Genomic DNA, 16,412 nt, shown 5'->3' on the forward strand with positions numbered 1-16,412 from the left:
CTGGCTAACTGCATATTGCCATGCTCTTTCTCTCAAATTCCCTGAAGGCTTCGTCCTTTTTACTTGAGGGAGAAGAGGGGGAAATCCCCCGAGATGCAGAAATAAAAATTGGTGGTTGTGCTCATCTATTAGCATAAAAGTTCAGGCTCATGCCTCTCTGGGACAAATTTTGAAGGACCTCTGTGGTTTTCCCCATCCCTACCCATAACACATTGCCCAGGCATGCCTCCCAGGGAGGTCACTTTGGTGCTGCTAATGCATCAGTTTGGCTTCACCCCCGGAGGCACACTCCATTGTCTCTTGAGAGGGATGCCAGCAGCAACCACCCAACCCCAATGGGAGATAGCTTCTGGATTCCCCCAAAGGAGGAAATGCCCCCCACACACACACACACTTGCATGAGCTAATGTATGCACATAGATGGACATTTAGAAATAATTGCCACAATTCAAATAGAAATACAGCTCCTCTCATCATAGCCAAAAAAAGCTTGAAAGACCTACATTGGCTCCCAGTACATTTCTGAGCACAATTCAAAGTGTTGGTGCTGACCTTTAAAGCCCTAAATGGCCTTGGCCCAGGATACCTGAAGGAGTGTCTCCACCCCCATCGTTCAGCCCGGACACTGTGGTCCAGCGCCGAGGGCCTTCTGGCGGTTCCCTCCCTGCGAGAAGTGAGGTTACAGGGAACAAGGCAGAGGGACTTCTTGGTAGTGGCACTCGCCCTGTGGAACGCCCTCCCACCAGATGTCAAAGATAAAAACAACTACCAGACTTTTAGAAGACATCTGAAGGCAGCCCTCTTTAGGGAAGTTTTTAATGACTGATGTTTCAATGTATTTTTAACCTTTTGTTGGAAGCTGCCCAGAGTGGCTGGGGAAACCCAGCCAGATGGGAGGAGTAGAAATATGTTGTTGTTGTTGTTGTTGCTGTTGTTGTTTGTAGCAAGGTGACTTGTTTGCCTGCTGAGTTGCTAACTATGGATGGACTCTGCCCTCCTTTCTGATGCTGGGAAAGAGCCTTGCATGAGAAAGGTCCCAGGGTCAGTCTCCAGGTAGGCTTGGGAGAGACTCTTGGTTGGAAACCCCGAAGAAGCTACTGCAAACCCACTGTAGACAATGCTGAGCTAGATGGGCTAATAGCCTGACTCACTATAAGGCAGCTTCCTATGTTCTTGATTTTCAAACTCGGCCCTGGAGCAACAGGCCTTCAAGCAGAGGAGTGTCTTCTGCAAATTGGATGTTGAATAACTGAGGAGCTCAAGCGGCCAAATGTCTGCTGGAGAAAGGGAGGTCTTTACAGGGTGATAGCCAGGCACCAAAGAGGGAATGAGGTGAGTCTTCCTAAGGCAAGGGCGGGACAATACTGTATTGGACTACCAGAGGGTCCAACCCGGCCCATTTTACCAAAACCACACCTTCCTGCCAATCAACTGAAGTCACTCCAATGAGCAGGTGATACCGACTGATGGGCAAGGTTCCATTCTCTCTCGGTTGTGTCCCCCAGTTCCCTGCTAAGAACTGACACACAAAGGCAAAGCAGCCAGATTTAAACCCCTGCTCATCAACAGAGTTCAATCCTGCTTGGTGCAGTTTCGCTGGTTACTATCTTCTGCCACTTGTGTGGCTTAATTTTAACAGGTGGGTGGGAAGAAAGATCTGGCCTGGAAGGCCAAATTGGTTCACTGCCATCCTCAAGACAATAATTTCCAAAGCTTAGGTGTGGCTGCGGAAAAGACTGCTCCTACATCACCAACCAAACACAACTCATGTGGGGCTCCCTGGACTAACTCTTATCCCTTGCCAAACTACAGACAATGAAGAAAAGACTAAAACTTCCATCTTCCCTGACCATTGGCCCTGCTGGCTGGGCTGATGGGAGTTGCAACCCAACATCTGGAGGGCCACAAGTCCCCCCTCCCCAGTTCTGCTTTTGGAGATGTTGACCCACCCACCATTCCTACCTCAATATGGCCCCCTGAGGAAACAAACTGCCAACTAGGGCAACTGAGCAAGGGCTAGCCTATCATCAGTTCTTGCCAAGGGGCTGGGGAAGCTGTAGGAGTCAAGGCAGCTGGTCACCACTGTCGTCTTTACAGAACTATTTTAAGAACAAGGATACTGTATCCTCAGGTTTGTACAGCTGGGCTGACACACTGACAGTTTCATTCTTAGGATCGAAAGCCACAAGATGCCTCATCTGGGAAGAAGAGATTTATTCGTGTAACTGTATAGGGTAAATCAAGCACCATCTCCCATCAGGATTCCATACTGTTACACGCCTTGCAAAGCATCTTTGACCTTTTCAAGAGCCACACATTGTGGGCTCATTAACCCAGGGTCAACTTCATTAGTTGCAAACACAGCAGTAACATCAGTATCATAAAGTTTTGTCCATATATTTCTTTAGTTTTGCTCTCTCATTTGCTCTTGGATTTGATCTGATTTTTTGTATGTGCTATTGTCATTTTAACCTGTTTCTATATTTATAATTTGTGTGTGTGGTTGTTTTAACAGTATATGTTATTATACTGTAAATGGGAAGCTCCTTATATATGAAATTAATAACTTAATACACTCCAGGGACTCGGAGTGAAAAGGGTGAAGAGGGTGGGAGAAAATTACTGGCTTCCACTGGAATCAATGGAGGGCGAGAATTTCCCATTGGAAACTGGAACAAGTCCAAATTGGCCAATTTGTTTTTAGACGAAAAGAAAAACACACAAAATGCACTTGGAAGATGCATTGTCAACTCTCTCGCTTTATTCCCCAGCGATGAAAGCAAAGGATCACCCTTTTGATTTAGAGGTAGATACAGCTCTTAAAGCCTCTAAGTTTTTGGTTTGGTTCTTTGGGAAATATTTTCCAGTGCAAGAAAATGCTTCTGCAAAAGCCAGCAACAACATTTTAAAAATAGCTCCCATACCATAGGACAGACATTCGGGTTGGATTCAGATGCAACACCAAACTATGGGAGTCTGCAGCTCCCCATCAGCACTGACTCTCGGCCATGTTCTCTAATCCTCGAGCCACCACTGATTAAATGTTCAAGCAAATACATTTAAACCCACAGCACTGTGCTTGCATTTTACACTGAGCTACTTTTGCAGTTGGGACGCGGGTGGCGCTGTGGGTTAAACCACAGAGCCTAGGACTTGCTGATCAGAAGGTCAGCAGTTCAAATCCCTGCGACAGGGTGAGCTGCCGTTGCACGGTCCCTGCTCCTGCCAACCTAGCAGTTCGAAAGCACATCAAAGTGCAAGTAGATAAATAGGTACCGCTCCGGCGGGAAGGTAAACGGCGTTTCCGTGTGCTGCTCTGGTTCGCCAGAAACGGCTTAGTCATGCTGGCCACATGACCGGAAGCTGTATGCCAGCTCCCTCGGCCAATAAAGCGAGATGAGCATCGCAACCCCAGAGTCGGCCACAACTGGACCTAATGGTCAGGGGTCCCTTTACCTCCTGCAGTTAATGCCACATTGTCACAATATTGTTAGCTGAAGTTCAGGTAAATAAAACTGTTGTATTTTTCAGAACATAAGAGGAGCCTGCTGGATCAGGCCAATGGGCTTGTCTAGTCCAGAATCCTGTTCTCACAGTGGCCAACCAGATCCCTGTAGGAAATCCGCAGGTAGGAGTCATGCACAAGAGCATTCTTGCCTCCTGTGGTTTCCAGCAACAGGTCTTCATAAGCATGATGGCATCCATCATCATGGCTAGTAGCCCTTTCCTCCATGAATTTGTCTAATCCTCTTTTAAAGCCCCTTCTAGGCTGGCGACCATCGCTGCCTCCTGGGGCAACAAGTTCCATAGTTTAACTATGTTCTGCATGAAGAAGTCCTCTATCCTCTTTCCTGAATCTTCCAACATTCACCTGTCCATGAGTTCTAGCGATATCAGAGGGAGGGGGGGAAATTATCCACACCACACAGGTTTCTTTGATAACGATAGCCATATTCACTCAGTACTGTCTGGTAGATTAGAACCTTAAAGAAAAACAGAGGGAAAATGTCAGTGACAAATGGGGTCACTAGACTTTAAATAATTGCACTCCAAAAGAACGGGGGACTTTTAAATAACATGTTAAATGAGCAAGAGTAATGGGCATCGCAGCCCCTCTGAATGGCAGTCATTCCTCCTTGTTATCTCTGCAGATAATTGGGAAGAGAGAGGGAAATCCCTTCGCCAATTCTCAGGTTGCGTTGGCCAAGTGAAAAGAAAGTCAGAGGTGAAGTTAGGGAGGAATATAAGAAGCTGCCTTATACAGGAAACCCCAATTTGCAAGGGGGTTGTGTTCCTGCCCCCCCCCCGTGTGTGTCAACAGAGCAGGCACAAGCCCACCCTGCCTCGTTATGTTCCACCCCCGTTCTGCCCTCTTTCGGGTCCAAAACGACCCACACATCAGTAGTCATGCATCAACTGAATGCTCTCAAAATGGTTGCGGCCTGGACTATTGCTCCATCTAGCTCAATATTATCTGATCTGACTCACAGCAGCTCAGCTCTCCAGGGATTAAAAGACAGAAGTCTTCTCAGCTCTCCTTGAAGATGCCAGAGGTGGAACCTGGGTCTTCTGGAGCCTTTCACAGTACATAGCCCACTGGCTCACAACTATTGACATTTCAAGGTGAAACTGATCCTCAGCCAAACTCTGCTGGCAGACTTGTGCTGAACTTTGTTAGATTGTGGCTAGAGAGTTCAGAAATTTGGGGCTTGTAATGACCATACAGTGGGACAGGGAGCTGGGAACAAACATCCAGTGGTAGACTAGGAAAACGTTGAAGTGCAGGAATTCACAGGGGACTCAGCTAGAATGGTAAAGACAAAGCATTTTATATGTGTTGTATATGCAACACTACAACACCAGATGGGGCTGTGGAGTCCCATCTTTCCCTACCGGATTTCCCTGTATGAGTTTACAACACGTTCAATTGAAACACTTCCTTGATGTGTCTAGATCCAGCCTGAGACAGTCCCTATAGCCATGTCCCCAAGGAGATTCCAAAAATTCAGACAATTGTGTTGATCCATGATTGCACACACAAACACCACACATCCAAAGGAGGAGCAGTACATACAATAATACACATGCTCCTATCCAATCCTGACATCTTCAGTGTTGCCCTCCCTCAGTGTTGCCAACCCATCAGCTGACATCACAAGTGGCATCAATTACAGATCTTGCAAGGAAAACATTCCTTGTTTGCTTCTTGCACAGCACCAAGTGCTGGACAGAAAACTATCAGAATATGCCCAAGGTTGATTCCTTCCCCCCAGCACAGAGCTTCTGTTGCTCCTTCTTGATTCCAACGCCCACAACTCAAGGAAGACGTATGTTCAGGTGGGGTCTGGGAAAACAGCAGCAAAGGAAACAGGCATGACAGTTTTTGAAGCCCAACAAATGCAGGAAATCCCTCCCAATTAGGAGCACTTTGGTAATGTGCTTTTTTGTTTTGTTACAGCTCTCCCAAAGACTTTTTAACTAAGCTCTTCATCAGCCCTCCTATGCTGGGAAATTTGAGCGCCCAGTGATTATTGTAACGAAACAAAGCCTGGGAGTTTGCTCCCCTGGAGATTTCCTCCCCTGCCTGCTTTGGGCTCCAAGAATAACTGTGTTCCAAGCAAGATGGCAAGAAGATTATATGGGGGCTGCAGAGAGGCCAGGTTCAGCCATTGTCCCAGGGAAAACCCCTTCCCTTACGTGGTCTTTTCTTGATTGTTGACGTTATTGCCGTCCCAGTTTCTTCTTCTTCTATGCAGAAACGAAACCGAGGTTCTGCTCTGCATTTAATATTGACATCAATACTGGGTTAAAAGGGCAGGAAGCCCTATAATTAACCATCCTGGGGAGTCCCATATCACTGTGAGTTAAGGGCGGAGAGCCTCAGGCCTGGGTGAAATGCAACCCTTTAGGGGCTTCTGTCTGACCCTCAGGGCTTCCCCCAGCCCCTGCCCTTATTGGCCCCACTTTGCCCCATTCTCAGGTGTTTTTGCCTGGAATGTGTCCTTGAACTCTGAGGCCACATGCACACCCATCCCCAAAGAATCCTAGGAACTAGTTTGTTAAGGGTACTTGGAACAGAAGGTCTGGGAACAGGTAAACGACGGTTCTCAGGATTCTTCAGGAGCAGGGTAAATGTCCAACACAGTCCAACAATGCCTTTTGCTTGCACGGATAGAAGATAGGTGTGGAACTGTGCATAGAAACCAGCCTATTATAAGGTAAAGGTAAAGGGACGCCGTTTACCTTCCCGCTGGAGCGGTACCTATTTATCTACTTGCACTTGACATGCTTTCGAACTGCTAGGTTGGCAGGAGCAGGGACTGAGCAACAGGAGCTCACCCTATTGCGGGGATTCGAACCGCTGACATTCTGATCGGCAAGTCCTAGGCTCTGTGGTTTAACCCACAGCGCCACCCATGTCCCTTAGCCTATTATACAAACAGTTAAAATTTACATTCATTGTTCCGCCCACTTTTTGCCTCTGGCCCCACCCAGCTCTGGCAAGCAGCCTCCAAATGCTTGCTCAGAAGGGAACAAGGCCCTCAGGCTGCAAAAAGGTTTCCACACCCCTGATCCATATATTGTTAGACTCTGAACTCCAAGCAGCCTCTGCCAGCATGGTCACCAGCCAAAGACAGCTGGAGATGTGGATCAACGTTTGGAGGTCTGCAGGTTCTCTATCCCTGCCATAAATAATATGAGCCAATTTATTCTTGACACCAAACTTGGCCGGTCCTCAGCCAGCGAGAAGAAGGTTGTACCCATCCTGTTCCGTCTCCAAGACTCTTGTCTCTGACTCACTGGGGTGCTTTCATCTCTGGCAAGAGAGGACCATGAATCACCTTTCCCATCAGTCTCACCCCAGCCTCCCGTGTCCATTTCTTGACTTCTCAGCCTTGCTTGCAAGTAGCAGGTCTTTATACATGAGTAGGTTCATGGGAAGTGATTGATAGGAGACTCTGGCTTGCTGCTGTCACCATTATATGACGCTTCTCCTGCAGCAACGCTTTCCCTTCAAAATAAAAAAAAATCCTTCCAGTAGCGCCTTAGAGACCAACTAAGTTTGTTATTGGTATGAGCTTTCATGTGCATGCACACTTCTTCAGATACACTTCTTCTTATCATACCAATAACAAACTTAGTTGGTCTCTAAGGTGCTACTAGGGACGCTGGTGGCGCTGTGGGTTAAACCACAGAGCCTAGGACTTGCCGATCAGAAGGTCGGTGGTTCAAATCCCCGCAACAGGGTGAGCTCCCGTTGCTGGGTCCCTGCTCCTGCCAACCTAGCAGTTCAAAAGCGCATCAAAGTGCAAGTAGATAAATAGGTACCACTCCAGTGGGAAGGTAAATGGCGTTTCTGTGTGCTGTTCTGGTTCGCCAGAAGTGGCTTAGTCATGCTGGCCACATGACCCGGAAGCTGTACGCCGGCTCCCTTGGCCAGTAAAGCGAGATGAGCATGCAACCCCAGAGTCAGTCACAACTGGACCTAATGGTCAGGAGTCCCTTTACGTTTACGGTGCTACTGAAAGGATTTTTTTATTTTGTTTCTCCTACGGCAGACCAACACGGCTACCCACCTGTTTCTTTTTTTAAAAAAAATGATATTTATTGAAAATTTAAAATTACAGAGGAGAAAAAGAAAAAAAAAGAAAGGAAAAAGGAAAAAAGATAGACAAAAAAAAGGAATTCAACAATACAAGTCAATAAAAAGAAAAAAGGGAAAAAACAAAGCACACAATACATCAAAACCAAAAACAAAAGCAGATAAAAAAATTTAAAAACCAAATCCAATATTCCCAAATCTTTATCTTTCATTAACTTGTTTCATCGACCTCTTCACACCTCCCTTTTTTGTATTCTAGTTATTAATTATCTCAGCAAATCCTTTCCATCTTTCACTATATTCTGTCATTAAATTACCTTAATTTATTTTAACCTTATCTTACCATAAAAAGCCCTAAAGCTTAAAACTTATTTATACATAATTCCTTAAAGCATTTCTACTAAAGCCCAATAGTTTTATTCCAACATTTTTCCTAACACTCATTAATTTTACAAAAATTCTCTAAATGAATTTTTTAAACTTTCTTCTAATCTTCATCCACCGTCTCTTCTTCCTGGTCTCGGGTTTTGTCAGTCCTTTCTATCCCTTCCATCTAGTCCATCAACCTGGTGACCTTCTATCCGTGGCTCTTAAGTCTTTTCGATGTCCCTTCTGCAGGTCTTCTTCATGTTTATACCTGCACTTTACTTTGTCTTCTGCTGATCTTATTCTTAATTTCCTTCCTTTCGCACTGAGGGGTAGATCTCGGGGAGACTCCAACTTGACAGTATCTTTATCCCTTCTTGACAGGTCAGCCCATTCTCCATAGTCAGCACTGAAATCCAAAAGATATTTGAAGGCATATTTCAAAGTCCCTCCAAGGTTAAGGGCCCCCACAACTCCAAACTCCCCCTGGCCCAAAACCAGATCCCAAAAGTCAAAACATCCCTGCATAGGGGGATCTATCCAACTTCCCATCTCCAAACCAAACAGTACTCCATCTCTCCAAATCTGACTTTTTCCAGGTTCAGTTGTCAGAAACAACAACTTATGTTCCTGCAAGGCCTCAACTCTCTCCATTTCTATTACTTGAGGTTCAGCAACAACCTCCTCCTTTGTCTCCTGCACAACTTGCCCTGTCAAAGCAAATTCCTGGATTGGTTCCTGCGTGGTTTCTATATAGGTATTCACTGTTTGTCCAAAATTGCTAACTGCAACAGTCATCAAATCCATCTTCTCATGTAGCTGTTCCAGTAAAGTGCTTGTCTTGCAAAAAGCAAGCACTAAAACTTCTTCTGGGCACATTCTTATTCAAGGTCAAATGTCTGGTTCTCATGATCTTTAATCTCCACAACTGTAGAATTCCCCAGATCGACTCCAGCAACAGTTTCACAAGCTCCCTCTAGAGGAAACAATTTTTGTTTGTATCCGTCTTTTTTAAAAGCAGATCCAGCAACAAAATTCCTTTCGTTTTTCAGATATTTTGTTCCTTTTAAGTGCAAAAGGAAACATTGGAATCAATATGTTTCTCTTTTTTAACCATCTGTCAAAAAACGTTTTATTCCCAGTCAATGAACTTCCCCAAAGCATCTGTCTATGACACCCCGTTCCCAGGTTCAAGACGGTGGAAATTTATCTTTCTTTACTCTCTCTCCTGCAGGTTTAAACAGTCTAAGATTCCCCCCCTCTTCTCCTGCTTCCAAGGGGGGTTTGGTAGTTTTAACTGATGGAAATTTAGTCCTTTACAAACAACTTTCCAGACTTTAGCTTGCAGTATCTTTGCTTCAATCTATTTACAAAAGCGGAAGGTGGACTTCCTGTTTAGACCTTCCCGCTTCGGTGCCAAATTAAGATGTTTCATAGTCCAATTTTCCGTTCTACTCATGGATAGTTGTTTAAAGTCCAATTGTCCACAGGAAAAAGTCAGCGCTCTCTGGCAACAGCAATGCAGCTTCACTCCGTGAAAAGAGCAGTCGATTCGAAGCACCGCGCCGCTCACCCTACATCGCTCCGGATCCCCGAAACTGGGTTTCCCCGCGAGTAGGGGAGGCGCAAAAGGTGCCAGCTGAATCCCACGTCCACAGGCTTCTCCCGCCTGTGGTTTTTAGTGGGTCTCCACCTCGCTGTGGCGGTCCTAGTTTCACGAAGCGGATTCCTCCCGGTCAGAGGAAATCCGCCATTGCCGGAGGCGCTAACCCGGAAGTCCCCCCAAGACTACCCACTTGTTTCTTTCCCTTCAGTCTCCCATTTTCTTCCACGCACCCCAGCATGGACCCAGTTCCTGCCTCTGGGGCTCTGGTAAGTTGGTGCCACTCCTTGAACTCCTGTAATAAGTACACTTCCCACACTCTTGGTCACACAGTGTTGTGACCAAGATACAGAATGAATATTCATGTAAGAGCAGGTTTGAATTATTTTTGGAGGAAGTCACCGAGGTCATCAGTGGGGAGCTGGTTCAACCCTTACCTCCAAGGGTAATCCTAAAAGTACCACTTTGAGCAAATGGTTTTCATTCATTTTTTGTGGGGGGAGAAACACTACAGCATGTGAGACTATTGCAAAGCAGGCAAAAAAATTCCTCCACATCATCCCCCATGCGACTGGGCCAAGGGGAGGTTTTGAGGGAAGGGCTAAATGGGTCAGTGAAAGAGCACATGCTTTTTATGCAAATATCCCAGGCTCAGTCCTCCAGCATCTTCATACATTTAGGACCTTGGAGGGCTGCTGCCATCCAGTGGAGGCAAGACTCAGCTGCATGGGCCCATAGTCTGACTTGGCAGTCTATGTCATTGTAAACAAGATGTTCTCTGTTTGCACGCACGCACGTGCACACACACATGTACATTTAGGCACAAATCACAGGTCTTAAGTTACTAACCATCAGAAAGAACTTTCTGATGGCAAGAACTGTTCGGCAGTGGAACAGTGTCCCTTAAGAGGTTGTGGACTCTCCTTCCTTGGAGGTTTTTAAGCAGAGGTTGGACGGCCATCTGTCATGGACACTTTAGCTGAGATTCCTGCATTGCAGGGGGTTGGACTAGATGACCCTCGGGGTCCCTTCCAACTCTACAATTTCATGATTCTCCAGTGAGGGTCATTTCATGTACCATTTTCAACCAACAGCAAAGCAAGCTATGATGAAAGAAGCTTGTCATCCTTCATACACACACAGCTCATTTTCCAAAAGCTGATTAATTAAATTGACCAATCCTCGGGGGAGGGGGAGAAGGCTCCCACTGCTTTGGCTTCCTCTTCTCATTTATTCTTTGGCTTCTGCGGGATACAGTAGAGGTTAGGCTACAGCTGTGGTCAACTTTGCATAAGAACATCAGAATTGCCCAGGGAGTGTGTGCTTGCTAAGTAGGGCAATGAGGACAAATCTAGACTTGTTTTGAGGAATAGAGTTCAATGCATGTACATCCTGCGCAGACCAAAGTGAACCATCTGAGCATGACAAGTGATCTGCCATAATCCATGATGGGACCAACTCTCTCAGAGAGGGAGAGCTCAAAATGCAATAGCAAGGAAAGATCAAACTGAGGAAGGCAATACCTTTTACAGCAGGTGGCGCTGTGGGTTAAACCACAGAGCCTAGGACTTGCCGACCAGAAGGTCAGTGGTTCGAATCCCCGCAACGGGGTGAGCTCCCGTTGCTCTGTCCCTGCTCCTGCCAACCTAGCAGTTCGAAAGCAAAGTGCAAGCAGATAAATAGGTACTGCTCTGGCAGGAAGGTAAACGGCGTTTCTGTGTGCTGCTCTGGTTCGCCAGAAGCGGCTTAGTCATGCTGGCCACATGACCCGGAAGCTGTACGCTGGCTCCCTCAGCCAATAAAGCGAGATGAGCGCCGCAACCCCAGAGTCGGCCACGACTGGACCTAATGGTCAGGGGTCCTTTACCTTTACAGGGTTTTTTTGGGGGGGGGGAATCCTATGCAAATCAGGGCAATCCCATCATCCACCTTCCCTTCGTACTACTAGAGCAAGCAGAATGCTTACACTGCCCCACACCAGGTAAGAGAGAGGGCCGGCAATGATGGCAGAAGTCCTGGCTTTATCCTCTTTTCCAGAGCTGTTAAAGAACTAATGCCATCTATGGATGGCAAACTGACAACCTAGAACCCTTTTTTTAACAGAATTAAGCTGGGGGTTCAGGTCCATAAACAAAGATGGCAGCCAGGTCTAGGGCACTGGCAATCATCACAAGCTACAGGTGCCCCAGGACTGGGAAGTAGTTCTAGAAAGGCAGGTGAGTGAAAGTGGCATGCAAGCAAAACCTCAAATGCATTGCAATTCAGTATATTTGTACAGTGGTACCTCGGGTTACATATGCTTCAGTTTACAGACTCCACTAACCCAGAAATATTACCTCGGGTTAAGAACTTTGCTTCAAGATGAGAACAGAAATCGTGCAGCGGCGGCACAGCGACAGCAGGAGGCCCCATTAGCTAAAGTGGTTAAGAACAGTTTCAGGTTAAGAACAGACCTCCAGAATTAAGTTCTTAACCCAAAGTACCACTGTAATGCATTCGAGGCTATGCCTACATTCCAACACAACTGGTGGACACAAAAGCTGAACAATCCAAAAGCCATGTTGATAAGCACATCAGCACGGAGTAGAATGTTTCAACCGTGCAACATGGGCAGATCAAAGGGCAGTACATCCTGTCATTGCCTAGAACAGCTGCAAAAATCTAACGAATCTGACTGATAATGTTGGGTGGGGTGGAACAGAAAGCACCATCAACAAAATTGAGGCGTCAGGAGCCCATCCTTCTTCACAGGAAAGAAAACAACTGGGTCCACAATCCTGTATAAACTTATGATGTGGGAGTAAGCTCCACTGAAATCAATGGGACTTACTTGCAAGTAAAACATGCATAAGATCACAGGGTGTTCGGATGAAAAGGGATGTATGCACTGAGTGAATAGGTTGAACACACTCTCTCTTGATAGAGCCGTCCTGCTGAGCACTGGGAGACTAAATATAACCCCCAGCATGTGCCTAGAAAGAGTCGAGTCTGGGGAAGGGAATATAAACGTTAAATTATTCCTTGCTTATTGAAAGAAGAAATTCCAATGTCTGGCAGAGCTATATTTTGTACTATCTTCCCCAGTGGAACCAGAAAACAGATCTGTTTGAACATACAAACTATAGTAGCTATGAGCTGGGTGGGGATTTAAACCCTGGTCTCCTAGGTACCAGTCCAGCACTAACTACTACACCAGACTGTCTCACAGTTTCGTGGATGAAACGCTGCTTGCACAGAACTGCAGCCGTAAGCATTTGATTGTATAATACTGTCATTTATTTCAAAGGGACTTTGTTGTGATGAACATTTATTGGGTTGTGTCAAAGGGACGTTTCCCTAAAATATTTGCGGATGGCAATAACCACTTTGGGTAACTCAGAACCTAAAGGTCCTTCAGAGTTCAGGCTAATGGACAAATTCTTTCTTCCAAGGCTACATGCCAAATAGGGAGTCTCCCCTCCCTCCCACTGGCCCCTTATTAATAAAAAGTAAGAACATTGTTTTTAAACTGTCCATGATCTATTGGTCAGATAATGAATGAATGAATCTTTATTTGCATCAGCCATCGGCCATAGCAATAAAACAACTATACAAAGAATAGAAATAAAAAGTCAATTATAATAAATAAATCTTAGGGTTTTCAATCAATAGTCAAATAGTGGATCTTATTCTGATTGCCCCAGCTAAAAACCTTGCAACCTTTTGGTCAGATAATTTATTTATGGCCTCCGTCGGTCTAGTGACAAGGAGAAAGCACCAACACAGAACAGAGAGATGACTTGGCAGATTGAAATGCACTCCATAATTCACAGGAGGAGGAATGGGCAAGAGGCAATCAGATCAAAGGGAAATCTCAGCAAAAAGTGTGCACACAGCGCCCCCTGCAGACTCATAAGCAAATGTAGGTTTTTGCATTACATCCCTAGCAATTAATATACGACACTTCGTTTGCCCATCTCTGACTTGTGCATTCCTAATGACAAGTTGTCTTTATTAGAAATAAAAGCTTGCAGGAACTGTTGCCAGCGTTTTATAGGCGCAATGTCCCACAATCTGCTTCCACTGACAGAACTCAAGCCGTTACATCATTCTCTTGCACGCATGCACACACACATACACAAACATACAAACTTAGACAGCCCCAAACAACTTGCAACCCATGAAGGAAGCTGACCTGCCATCATTGCAGCCGACTTACCAGGCATAAAAGCATACCCAACTCCATCCAACTTCTGCTCTCTCAAGGAGACAAGTCCAGGAAGTCTCACTACACATGGTTGATGGGCTACAGTGGATCTCAAGTTAATGATAATAAATAAAATAATAATAATAATAATAATAATAATAATAATAATAATAATAATAGTAGTAGTAGTAGTAGTAGTAGTAGTAATATTTATACCCTGCCCATCTGGCTGGGTTTCCCCAGCCACTCTAGGCACCTCCCAGAAGAACACTAAAAACAGAATAAAACTTCAAACATTAAAAACTTCCCTAAACAGGGCTGCCTTCAACTCTAGTGGTACCTAGAGTTAAGAACTTAATTCATTCTGGAGGTCTGTTCTTAACCTGAAACTGTTCCTAAAACTTCAGCTAATGGGGCCTCCTGCCGCCGCCGCACGATTTCTGTTCTCATCCTGAAGCAAAGTTCTTAACCCGAGGTACTATTTCTGGGTTAGCGGAGTCTAACCTGAAGCATCTGTAACCTGAGGTACCACTGTAGTTGTTTATTTCCTTGTCATCTGATGGGAGGGAGTTCCACAGGGCAGGTGCCACTACTGAGAAGGCCCTCTGCCTGGTTCCCTGTAACCTTGCAGTGAGGGAACCGCCCGAAGTTGTACAGATGCTACAGTTGCCGGCTTTCATATTGCCCCAACATCCCTGGGCCTTTAACAGGTGTTTCATCTGCAGGCATGCGTAAGTAAAAATAAAATATACTGATGCCATTCAATTTCAGCTGCCTAATTTCTTGGGGTCAAACTTCTATAAAACAGAGCAGGCTGCGATGCTATTTTTCTGGTTAGTTGGCAACCCTAGAGAACATGTGAATTGCTACACCCATCTTCCCATGCACCTTAGTTCTCTCACTCCTGCAGCGCCACAAATAACAATTTGCACCTGCCCAGTTGACTTCAAATAATTACAGCTGTCCTATGCACCATTAGTTTGACTGGAGAGGCTCATACTGCTGCAAATGGTAAATATTACCTTGTTTAATTGGGAGACTTCAGTTATTTCCACTGCAGTTGCTAATGAGGGGAAAAATAATCAATCCACATAATTGGAAAGAGCTTTAGTGAGCCTCTTTTTTTTGACACCTTATCTAACACACAGGGCCAAGGGCAAACATGTTCTGCACCTGCCTCCCCCTGCCATTGAGATTTGAATATTGCAGCAGCCCCTCAGAATGTAATTACCCTAAATAATAACCATGCTGAGGCTTATTCATTATGCACTGACTAGCGGGCACAGAATTAACAAGGCTGCATTTTAAAGGCCATCAGAAGTTTGGATTCCATCAATATTTCTTCCACTTTTCAGCTGCGTGCTTACACTTTGCAACCACCTGCCAACAAAGAGGGTAACAGATGCAGCAACAAATTTGTGGACAGCCGAAGTAACAATCTTCTGTCCTTCACAGAAAAACCAGCATTACCTTTGCAAGGCGATCACAATCTAGGTCAGGGGTGAAGGAACCTTTTTCAATCCAAGCACTGCATTTTCTTCTGGGCAATTTTTTTGGGGGGGAGGGGGAACATATCAATAAAGGTAAAGGGACCACTGACCATTAGGTCCAGTCGTGACCGACTCTGGGGTTGCAGCGCTCATCTTGCTTTATTGGCCGAGGGAGCCGGCGTACAGCTTCCGGGTCATGCAGCTAGCATGTCTAAGCCGCTTCTGGCAAACCAGAGCAGCGCACGGAAACGCCGTTTACCTTACCGCTGGAGCAGTAGCTATTTATCCACTTGCACTCTGACATGCTTTCGAACTGCTAGGTTGGCAGGAGCAGGGACAGAACAACGGGAGCTCACCCCATCACAGGGATTTGAACCGCTGACCTTCTGATCGGCAAGTCCTAGGCTCTGTGGTTTAACCCACAGCGCCACCCGCATCCCTATCAAAGGCAAAAGTGGGCACTGCAATGAATGTGAATTTTACCTTTGTACATTCAGCTAGTCTCTTCTCTCCCTGTAGAATGTTTTATTGATTTTGTGGCAAAATAGCATTGATCAGTTCCAACAAAACCTGTGATGTGTTGCACGCTTGTATCAATCACACATAAAAAGAAAAATTGAGTGGGGACATTGTCAAATAACTACATAATCAAGGCTTCAACTATCCATGACATGAATCTCCATAAGCAAGCTTGAGTGGCTGGAGGTCTTACATGAACACCACTGCTATTTACAGACTGGATAAAAGCGAGATCCCAAACTTTCCCTTGCCATCCTATCAGAGGTGATCCTTTGGAGTTTTTCCAATTGGAGGCATTCTCTAACAGGGTAAACAGCATAGCAATCAGATCCTTATGTAGGAGAATCAAGATCGGCATCTATTGGCCCAGAGCCAATTAAGAGACAAAATGCTTTTGCCAAGTCCTGGGGAAACTTGGCACCCAAATGTCATAAATTTCAAGATGTTGGTATATAACAGCAACTGAACCCAAACCTGATTGGGTTTGAATTGCAACTCATTACCAAACTTAAAACCATGGAGAGACCTGGTCTGAACAAAGACATTGGATTCTTATCTCATTATACATGACTAAGCCATTTCTCACCTTCTCACCCCTTGCCTTTTCCTGTAAGACCTATTACAGTCGTTAAGAGTCGTCAACAG

Source organism: Podarcis bocagei (genome assembly GCF_964188305.1).
Source record: "Podarcis bocagei genome assembly, chromosome: 5".
In the NCBI taxonomy this organism is placed as follows: domain Eukaryota; kingdom Metazoa; phylum Chordata; class Lepidosauria; order Squamata; family Lacertidae; genus Podarcis; species Podarcis bocagei.